Source organism: Bactrocera neohumeralis, chromosome 4 (genome assembly GCF_024586455.1).
Source record: "Bactrocera neohumeralis isolate Rockhampton chromosome 4, APGP_CSIRO_Bneo_wtdbg2-racon-allhic-juicebox.fasta_v2, whole genome shotgun sequence".
Taxonomy (NCBI): domain Eukaryota; kingdom Metazoa; phylum Arthropoda; class Insecta; order Diptera; family Tephritidae; genus Bactrocera; species Bactrocera neohumeralis.
In genome coordinates, this window is record NC_065921.1 from 29,503,926 (window position 1) to 29,516,168 (window position 12,243).

Below are 12,243 nucleotides of genomic sequence, written 5' to 3' on the forward strand. Positions count from 1 at the left end.
GTAAAACAACAAAAACAAAAAACATTAAATAAGAGAAAAACTAAATAAACGCAAGGGACAATAATGGGACAGCAGCGGTCTGGCCCGGCTGGCTTGGCTGGCTTGGCTCATGCAACGAACGGCCTAAGAAGGGAGCAAACACAATAATGGGAGCAAACAAGCAATCATCAAGCGCTCGGATCTACATAGTGAGGGGGTTGAAAACAATCGCAATCGTGTATGTATTCGTTTGATGAACAACATCAGTCGCAACGCCCGAGTGCATATGTCAGCAAAAGCCACCACCAACCGGCCGAACGACCAACCGACCGACGCACTGTATGTTAACTGGAAATTTAGCCCGCTGTGGTGAGGCCAACGAAAGCCTGAGCGCATGCAAGGGGAGAACACCGACCTTAGCACATATGTACATACATATATGTATATGAACGACCGCATCGAGTTAAGAGTTTATAGCGAGATCCCCTCACTAAAACGCCGCGACTGCAGTCTTGTAACTCAACGCATGCGTTCTTTGGGCTGCTACTTGCTGGTTCGGCACAATGACAGCTGCAACCGAATAAACCCCCAAGCATACCCAAAGTGCTGGAAATAATAACCCAAGCTATTAGGGGCGAAAGACATGCCACACGTAGAGCGCCGTCTGCTCGGCACTGCCAACAATGCGTACACACACACATACACCCATTTGAATAAGCTGACAACAAAGCGAGCATAAAAGCGAACCGTTGCCGATGACGCAGACAATGAGGCAATGTATGGAAGCGGAAGGGGTCCGCTCATGCCACGAATCAAGCGCACTGCCCAGATCACGTCCCTTTTGTCACGTAGGGTGGCCGCTACACCCTCTCAATGCAGACATCTGTATGTAACTGACGTTGCGCGAAAGGGTGGGTTCGTCGCATGGCGTTGGGGGTGAAGTGAATAAGCGCGTTAACTCAGGGTACGATCTGAAGTTTGTGTTGTAAGTGCACACACACACACACACACGTATATATGTTAGCAGTGCGCTTTGAGTTCGGTTGTTCGGTTGCTACGCCTAAAAATATGTTTAATCTCTAGTTTTCGTTACATCAAAAGCATCAGTGAAAGGTTGGTTGTTATTGTTTTTTTGTTGCTTTCGTCATTTGAGAACCCCATCGCCAGCTTTGCGCTTCGCAGGCGTTTTGGCGTTGATCCTTGCTGCGGAAATGGAACACCAAAATGTGAAAAAGGTTATTTTCATAAGGGTTGCAGTCGGCACGTAATGAAATGCTCAATCATACCATGTGCACTTACTGGAGAACAAAAATATACATATAGTACATATTGATTATACGTACATACATACATAGAGAACATACTTATGTATGTTCATAGAATATTTCCAATGACGCTTTTATTTATAAAAGTTCAATCAAAAGTTTCGAACTTTTAGGAACTTGAATTTAAACAGACCTGAGATATATTTCTAGAATTTAAGACACTCTCCGGAGCTCGAATCTTCGTTGCGGTCATTATCTAGTTTCAGCAGCTTCACTAGTCGCTTGGTTTGTTGAGGCAGAAGGTCGAATGAACGCTTGACTGAAAGCAATTAAACTTAAGCCGTAATTTCCAGTGTTTATGTTTTCCCAAATATGTTCCATTTAACCACCAGCTTTGATTTGATACACATTTTAAGTTTGTCTTACCATTACTTCCCAATTTCTTTCAGAACCGTGTGATCTGAGGAAGCCGTCCGCGTCAGAAAGACCAATTGCTTAAGGATGGAATTGTCATTTTCGCAAATCCGCTTGTCAAATTTTAAATATATATGAATAGGTCAAAAACTGCTAAGATCACCCTTCTTTTCCAAGCCAAATTAAAATTCTATACGTTAAACACCGTTCCCATTACATTCGGGTCTGCATAACCAGAACGGACCCAGATTTTTATACGGCCAAGGATTGTCAACTCGGTAGAATTCTGCCGCTACAACAGCAACAACATCTACATAAACATAAACTTTTTTGCATCTACTATATATCATATGCGCCAGATTTCTGGTAAGTCTGGCGATCTTTTAATGGGTCACCAATATTCGAACCAATAAAAGCTTTGTTATGCCACAAGATAAGACTAAACCACCAATTACTGCACGTTGGATTTGTTGTTCCCAATTTTTCCATTATAACAAAAGAAAAATCAACAAAGCCAAATGGCTTCAATACAGCTTTCTTCCAACCGATATAATAATTTATCAAACTTTCGCTTTCGGGCTGATTGAACGTCGTCATTTTAGTCTTAATTAACTGAATATCTTAAATAATAAAAACAAATTCAATAAATGCTCGATAAAAATTGGATCGATATTCCCCGTCTTTGTGCTGATTTAACATTTAAAGTTCTTCTGTTTTATGGCGTAAATACCGCCAAGTCAAGTTTACAACAGCGCGCCAGTCGTTCTTCCTTTTTGCTGACAATTGGATATTCTAAGTGTAGTCAGGTCCTTCTCCACCTGGTATTTCCAACGGAGTGGAGGTCTTCCTCTTTCTCTGCTTCTCTCGGCGTGTACTGCATCGAATACTTTCAGAACTGGAGTGTTTTCGTCCATTCGGACGACATGAGCTAACCAATGTAGCCGGAGGATGCAGTCTGATGTATAATTTCACGCAAGTGAGGAAAGTTCTTTGAGCGCCATTCACTTGGGAGTGGTCTGTAACGATGATTTTACATATGGCTCAAGCAGCTTACGTCTCCCGGTCTTAGACCAAGTATCCTCTGGGTAACATCCGTTTAAAGCCAGCTAAGCTGAGAAGGCGAACCATCCCTCGCCAGGGTTGTGCGCAGGGTTCGAGACCACATAAATAACTCCTCAATGAAAAGGAAACAACAGCCTCGGATGAGAGACCGCCCTTTTTGATGACGACCACGTCAAATGCATTAAGGATTACGATTTAAAGGCATACACCTGGAATGTTCGGTCCCTTAATTACGAAGGTGCCTCTGCCCACCTGGTTGATGTGGCACCTTATTATTTTTATAAAAGAAGATGGCAACGCGGGTCCAAATCTCTGAAGATTATACTTCCATAAAATCCTTTCTACACATTTTCCTCACACGGCTGTCTCTTATCGGCTTATAATATCATACGAAAGAGTTGATACGGTATTCTACGAAAGTTCTTTCCATTATAGACAGTGAAAATTATGCATTCTCAACACCTTTATTAGAAGTTCTGTCGAGCTTTACGTGAATATTTGCCATAGTCTACTGAGATGTGATCGGACTTCTAGTCAACTACTTTAAGAAAAATCTGTGAACCAGTTCGTGAAGCTGTATGAATGAAGAACTGTGTGAACCTTTCTATATCCTTGAATACCCCAGCGGACAAGATGTAGAATTTGCCCGCGGTAAGGTATGCCTGTCGTAAGAGTCGACATACATATGCACTATGTGTGTATTTTTTGGATTGCCTCGAAATTACAGCGTAGTATTTGTCAGAAATAGTGCTATAATACTCAGCTTGAACTGATATTATAGACTTTGAATGAGCGACAAATATCACTAGTCATTGAGTTGTTGGGTGCTCAACTGGTAGTAGCAAAAAGTAAAGGTCTGACCGGAGACTGTCATCTGGTACCACGGGGAGCAGTTAACCCTTGCAGTTCGCACAAATCTGCTTATTGGGTCCTTTGGGGAGATTCGTGGTGGCTGCGGTTTAAACCTAAATGCGGGTAGGATTAAAAAATTCAATTCAGTGTGGAGTCGCACTGCGGCCGGGTGCCGGACCCACAGCACGACAGAGGTTTTAAATCAGCCCCGAACCCGACCAAGGTGGAAAAGATGTCCCTCCACCCGACCAAGACCAACTGGGACCAAAAAATACAAGCAAAAAGCATTTATTATTTGGGGCGCTGATCAACGCATTGTATAGATCTATGCGCTTTTAAAAAGAACCGTGAGGTTAGGCCGACTTCGGTACTCATCAATGGTTGGTTCATAATCACAATGATTGGTTTTATTAGTTTATTAAACGCAGTAAAATTGATCGAATACGATGAGTTTTTTAAAAAGAAGAAAAGGATCAAATATCTAAGACACTGTGGACATTTTGGAACACACTGGTTAATGACTTATTAACACAGATTATTTTTAAAATAGTTAAAAAATTCTTAAGAAAATAATACAAAAATCCCTAAAAGAGCTTTTAGTGCTTTTACAGCTTACAGGGTCCAAGCATGTTAGATATACATACATAGAAAGTCGAATTGAGTTAATTTTGTCAAATATTTGTATGAAATCTCGAATTGAAAATTGCCAAGTTTTTTTTTACGTTTTGCCGTTATGTGTATTTTTATATAACTGTTTGCATAAGCACATACATAAGCATACACACACATACATATGTTATACGAAAGTGTGCGCTGATGGATATAAAAATCGCCACGAATAACAGCAAATAGCGAAAACCTGAAAGAGAAAAATTGGAAATTCCCAACAACACATATTTGCCTGCTTAGCACACATCGCTCGACTGGGTCCAATACTGGATAGCAGTGCTTTTACCAATCACTTACGTGCGCCGATCATATGTATGTACATATGTACGTATGTATGTTGCTGAGACTGTACAAGTTTAGAAAAAAAAGTAAATATTATAAAAAAAAATGTAAGATGACGCGCATGCCGCTCTCTTGGGGAAGATTGTTGTGTTGAAGCTTAGCGTAGAGGCGATATGTACATATTTAAATTTAGAAAGTTAAAAAAAAAGCTTTAAATTCACAAGTCCATTAGAAGCCAGTTATAGCCGTATCTTATTGAGAGTTGTGCTTGTCGAACAGGTTGTGCCGGCGTGTTCTTCAACTGCTTGTCGAATTCTACAATTTCATAGAGATCACAGGTAAAGAGCTTTCGATAACAAATATTGTCGTGCGATCATTGTATGGGTGCAAGTGTATGTATAAATCTACTTATACACATGTAGTGTATGGCAGCAATTTAGCTTAAAGTATTTGCCTTTAGCTTCGCAACTATCTTTCGCAAATTCGGAAGGCATTCGAAGGACTACATGCTTTGAAAGCTTTCCCTGCATGCAATGGCTGCGAAGAATTTTATTATTAACCGCTGGGGTGTGATTGTTGTTCGAGTTTATTTTGTAATAGCTCTTTCTTAAACAACTTGGAATGCCAACACCTAGGTGCTGTCTTCTCCTGAAAGAGGCGCTTAAAGACCTTTGAGAATGTGGAGCTTAAAAGTTTTCAGAGACCTTTTGACTTTGGTTTTACAGAAGAAAGTCACAGCAGCTTTTAAAACTGATCAAAAATTAGCTCTCGACGATCGATGGGTTAGTTTCGGAGACTGATACATTTTCTAATAAGTACAAACCTCGAATTTTCTTGTGGCTGAGATTTTTGTACCATAAGCTACGGTATTTAAAGAGATCTAAAAAAAATTAAACAATTTAGTCCATAACACACGTAACGATTATATTACCGTTTGCTTTTTACCATTTTGGAAATCATCGGTTGATTTTCACTATCAGTTAATTTCCGTTTAACTCTATGGTGTGTAAATTTTTGTAGACAATACAGTTGGTTAGATTACGAGGCCAATCCGAGGCGGATATTACGACGTTCAAAACAGTGGACACTTGAAAAACCTGTCCCTTTTTCCTCCTAACTATCGATTAAAATATCGTCACTGATCGACGAAACGCTTTCAACATATCACAATATTCGTTTCCCTGAAGGTATGATATCAGAAATGTCTTAAACTCAGTCTAGGGCAAGATGAATTGTTCCCCATCGCCTTACAACTGCGGCAAGATAAGCCTTGTTGAGAAAAAATAGTTTAATGAACATTTTGATTTATGTATATTCCGGAACAAAAAGACCGCCACAAGTAATCCCCACCACCTCAGCGGATCAGCAGAGTAATGTGGAAAACTGAGTTTTAGAACGCCATTACCCCGTTGCCAAAAGTATGTTACTGCTAGAGGAAGGGTTCAAGGTTTCAAACTTGCCAACAGTAAATTTTAGTATTAAAAGTTGCGCATAGTATTCCATCAGCTGATGCTGCCGCTTTGAAACATGTACAATAAGTCTGGATTAACAATAAGTAGGAACAACAATGCGGCGTGGGCCGATGGATTGCCGGCGAAGCTATTCAAATACGGCGGCGAAGAGCTCATAAGGAGCATGTGTCAGTTTCTTTGTAGAATATGGAGACTATGGACGAACGAAAGCATGCACGACGATTGAAATTTAAGTGTGGTCTGTCCACCAATCCGCCAACTACCGTGGGATAAATCTCCTCAACATCGCTTATATGGTTTTATCTAGTGTATTGTTTGAAAGATTAAACCCCACCGTCAACAAATTGAATGGACCTTTTAGTGTGCCTTTAGGCCTGGAAAATCAAAAACTGATCAGATATTCACCCGGGAAAAAAGGATCGACACACACCACCTCTTCGCCGATTTCAAAGCTAACAACGTTTGATGATTTCATGACAACACGAAAAGGAGCTACCGCTACGTCTGAATATGCTATCTCTGCACTAATACGGTTGTGTAAACTGACGTTGAGCAATACCAAAAGCTTCGTCAAGATCGGGAAGAACCTCTCCAAGCAGTCATCGCACTTGCGACTTGGTTCGCACGTCATTGTTGACTGTCATAACTTCGAAGTCGTAGAAAATTTCGTCTATCTTGGAACCAGCATTAACACCAACAATTACGTCAGCCTCGAAATCCAACGGATGCTACTTCAGATGCTACTTCGGACAGAGTAGGCAATTGAGAAGTAAATTCCTCTTTCGACAAATAAAGACCAAACTCTATAAGTCACTCATTATTTCTGTCCTGCTCATTGGTGCAGAGGCATGGATGAAGGCAACATCTGATGAGTCGACGTTATGAGTTTTCGAGAAAAAGTTTTTGAGAAAGATTTATGGTCCTTTGCACATTGGCAACGGCGAGTGTCGCATTCGATGGAACGATGAGCTGTACGAAATTTTTTTCTGATCGGAAAATGAAAATTTGACAAACAATGAATCAAATTTCGAGGTATACAGCCCTGTTTGATCGTGGTAACTTCACATCATGAATTTTGAAAGTGAGTTAAGGACTGACAAGACTGACTGGAGAATTTGTGACAAATAAATGGTTACTTGATCATCGACTAAACGTAGTGACTTACCATTTTAGAGGACGTCTTCGCTCTTTTTCTTCTTTTTGGTCGGATAAAAATTCATGTTCGCACCAGTTTAGAAGATTCTACGGTCATGGATTACATTAGTTTAAAAAGTCGTCCAAAATAAAGATCCCACTTGTATAGCTGAGAACGCCCGTCCATTGTGATGCCTACCTACTCTACTGTCACAAATTTGTTGAGGGGCTTATAGCCATTCCATCCCCAGGTTCGGCGAAAATATGACCGCCGAAATGTTCCTACATATCTTGCAAAAGCTGGACTATGTAAGAAGAAGTTCCATACAACTTTGACAATTAGCGCCCGATATTGATTTTCAGCCTTTCGACTTGTACACTTTCGAGCGAATGGACACGGTTTGTCTTCTTCGGTCGTGATTGCCGTGTGCTTAGCATAAAAAAGTTCCAGCAGTGATCTCGAGGAAGATATGTATATCCGTTTCCACGGCAGACGGATCTGCGTAACCGGTATGGACCCGGATTTTTATCCGACAAAAGATTGTCAACTGGACGGAAATTTTATAACATATACAATTTCAGGGAAGTTTTCTGCTGCTACAAAAATAACAACAGAAAGATGAATATACAGGGTTTGTCCGGAAAGTAATAAGATTGATTTTCTTCCGCCGCGACTGTACTTCGGAGCGTGCGCGCACTGACTGGATTTGGTAGAGGGCATTTCTAGCTAACGAACGAGCGGCTGGTCAGTTGTCTCCGAGCACTTGGAGAGTCAGGACAAACATTTTCGCGCGACGTGTTTCTGTGAGTGGTGCAAGCCGAAAATGCAGCGTTCGTTAGAGCAGAGGTACGCGATTAAATTCTGTGTGAAACTCGGTAAATCTGCGACAGAGACGTTTGATATGATCAAGCAGGCTTGCCCAAAGAAACAATCTTCCGAGTGGCACACGTTGGCGTCTCCTCACTCAAAAAAGGGGAAAATAAGCAAATCCAAAGTGAATGCGATGCTCATTGTCCTTTTTGACCTTAACCAAGTCCGGCATCCCAAAGCTGCCGCAGCCGCCCTATAGCCCAGATGTGGCCTCCGGAATTTTTTTGTTTCCTTGCCTGAAAAGGCCGATAAAAAGCAAGCATCCGGAGTGACGTCCTTAATGCACAGCCTTTTAAAATAAAGTGTCGTTATAGCGACAGAAAGTAAGTCCTTAACCGGATAAAAATCCGGTACAATTCCGATTATGTACAACCCTCTGTAGGGGGAACGGATCTCTTTCTTTCTCCCACTCTCTTGGAGTTCTTCAATTTGACGATATCAGAACTGAATAAATGATACTCTACAAGCATTTACTGCTCTGTTGAGTGGTCCACATAATGACAAATGTGACAGCTCTTAAGAAATGAACACAGGATTCACAGCTTCAGTGATCGACATACGATGTTTATATAAAATAGACTTCGCTTAAGGGGGAGCCTGCTTTAGAAGCCTCAAAAAATTTATTTATTTTTTTGCTTAAGTCTCTTTAAAAATTATATAAGAATATGTCCCCAAAGTTATAGATGAGAATTCGAAATATTGCCGAAGCTAGAAGTGGAATAGAGACCGAGCGTCTAGCAGATATATTGAAGCTCGGCTTCTTGGTTTTTCATTTTAACGATTTTTCTTAATTGGCGGGCAGGATAGAAAAGAAACTAAACGTCGTATTGAATTGGGGCAAAGTTTATTAAATTTGGCTATAAATTGTCTTCTATTTAAACTAAAAAAACTAAGAAAAGTCAAGTGTGCACATATTTTTAAACAACATAAACTTTTGTTGGTCAAAAACCACTTTTTTAATTTAAAAAAAATTGTAGAATTTTACACTTTTTTCGGAATTGTTTTAGTTTAACTAGAAGATAAGTTATTAAAAAATATGAATCTCTTTGAAATTTTCTTTCCAATAGAGATTGCGACCTACATCCTGCCCGCCATGCGACAAATGAACGTCCGAGATGCATCGAGCAATTGCTTCCCAAAGGCAGAATATCAAAGATTTCGTATCCAAAAAATTTTCGGATGATGCTTAAATATATAACTATAAACCCTAGAAATTTCGCTTTAATCAATTATTTCCTTCCCTCCCAAAAAAATCGATTTTTTTAAGCCTCTAAAGCAGGCTCCCCTCTTAATTGCTTAATGATTTGATCTTACAAAAATCAACTTCATTTGACATTTATGCGCACATATAGACACAAAAATATACATATGTATATGTATATATGTATGTATGTAAGTAGAAAATATAAACAAACTTACATTTTTTTTTGGCTATAATAAAAAAATTTTATTTCCTTTTTATATATATATTTTTTGTTGTTTGTTTTACTTTAATATATAGTGTTACTTATTTCATATCAATATTCATTTATGTACTTGTCAATGAACTGTGATAGAAGTGTGGATTTGTTTTCTTGCTTAAATAAATAACTTCAATAATCTTTTGCGATTCTGTGTTCATTTGTTTTTTGTTGTTTTTTATATAGTATTTTTGCTTTTTACTTTTCAAAACTATACTTCTATATATATATATTACTGTAGCGGTTTAAGCATTACATCTCTAACACACTTTGCCATTCTGCTTGGATGAACGTGTATAATGAATCTTAGGGTATTACATAAGTGTCTAAATCTAGGCTCTTCACATAAATGTGATCGCTACTTGCTTCTTTGTCAATAACTTATTAATATAAATAGTTAGGTAATACATTTATATGCGCATAATTTACGTCCAATATACATATATTGTATGTATATACATATGTATATACTTGCATGTATATAAGTAATTTGTAATCTTAACATTTATTTACTACACAAATCGAGTTAGATATATAGTATATCTGAATTGTAGAATGCATTCTTACCGAGTAATTATATTTTTACATACATTTATAAGCATTGGTATAAGGGCTTACAATGATTAAATTCAATTACAGTAAATACGAAAAGTAAAAAATATATATATATATGGATCCTACACGTTTAGAACAGATAAACTATTAACATGATATATGAAAGCGGTGCTAGACAAAAGGTACAAAAAATATTAAAAAAATAAATATTAAAGAAATTATTAGAAATCTATAAAAAAAAAAAACATTTATAAAAACAAAATAAATACGTAAATAAAAATAAAATAATATAAAGAAAAACAGTAAAAATATACATATTAAAAAAAAAATAAATTAAACAGTAAATTAAGACTAGTTATTACAAAAACTTAAAAAGAATTGTTACAAAACAAAAAAATTATTACAAAAAATAAAAAAAGTTATAAAAAAAACTAAAAAAAAATATTACAAAAAAAATCTGTAATAATTACAAAAGTATAAAAATTATTTAAAAAAAATTAAAATACAATTCCTAAAAAATTTAATAAATAATAATAATAAATTAAATAAAATTAAAATCAAACAAAAAAAAAACATCATAAAAAAATTTAAAATCCAAAATAATTAAAATAATTTAATTGAAAAAATAAATTAAATATCACCACTCAACAAATCTGAACAAAAATTTGCGACTGATGTGTTAAGAGATATGTGGGGTATTTGAGGTGTCTTGATTACGAATTTGAGTTCAAAAATTTTCCATCATTTACAGATATTTTTGTCATTTTAGAAAATGGTGGTTGTTTGACCCCTACTATCCCATGACTACAACACAAAAATATCATGTGTTAAAAATTTTTACTCTCAGTTTCGGTTTTAGCAACCGAAAATTAACAGGAAACAGCCTCTACATTAAAATCGCAAAAAATTAAATTTAAAAAAAAAAATTAAAATATAATATTAAAAAAATATTAAAATATTTTGGAAAAATAATAAAATAAAAATTAAAATAAAATAAAACAAAATTAGATAAAATATAAAAAAAAATTAAATTAAATTAAAAAATTTAAATAAAAAAAATAAAATGAAAAACTAAACTAAAATTATTTAAAAAAAATTACAATAGTAAAAATAAAATAAGAAACTTACAATTATTAAAAAATAAAATTATGAAACAAATTAAAAACAAAAAATATACAAAATAAAATAAAAAATGAATAGATTCATTAAAAAAAAGAAAATTATTAAACAAATGAAAAACAAAAAAATATACAATTTCCTTAATAAAATATTGGTTTTTCATCTTACTTCTTACATAGTCCCTCCCCTCTCATCCTGTTTGCTCAATTTGCCCCTATTATGTGTTGTGTAGCTTCTCTAAATAGTATTTATAATACACAGCGTTATTTAGTAACATTAATGTACATACAAAACGATTTAAAAAAAAAACTTAAATCAAAATTTAAAGGGTGGCAAAGTTATACACAAGCTTACATACATATACAGGCTACTAACAAACTAATTTATATCAATCTATGTATAAGCTCTAAAACGAGTAAAGATTTAATACATACTATATATATGTATATATTTGTGTGTACATATATATATATATATCATTGTAATAAGGTTTTAATATTAGCAATATACAACTATGAGTACTTTTAGTCAGATAATTTTGGGGTGGTATATTTTTTTTGTTTTTATTTTACTCTTTATATTGGGGGTTCGCATTTAATTGAAGACGTTACGATCGCTAAGCGAAAATTTGCATTGGAAATCCTTTAACAAACATATACAAATGTACAAGAAATATGTGTGTGTGCATGCATATGGGTGGTAAGTGGCATTAAAATACAGTTTTGCCGAACAAAAACGAAGTTGTTGGACACTGATTTAATTAGGAAAAGTTTAACTATAAAAAAAAATCACGTATAAAACGGCCGTTAAGTCATAAAATGCGACACACATATACACAATCCTGTTGCCCACATAGCATTCTTGTTGTTGCACCAAGTATCTACATATAGTCCAGTCATTATAGTAAGTTCACCTCGGAATTCGATATACCCATTTATATGTCTGTAAATACTTGTATATTGGCACCCTAAAGTTGTCTCAAAACCTACATAAGGTAGGGTATACCTGGCATCGAACCTTTTTTTCTTTTTGAAAAATATTTTGCTCTCCTCTCTATATATCTCGTTTCCCCTGCTTTTACAATTCTCTTCGCAACCCGACACGATCAC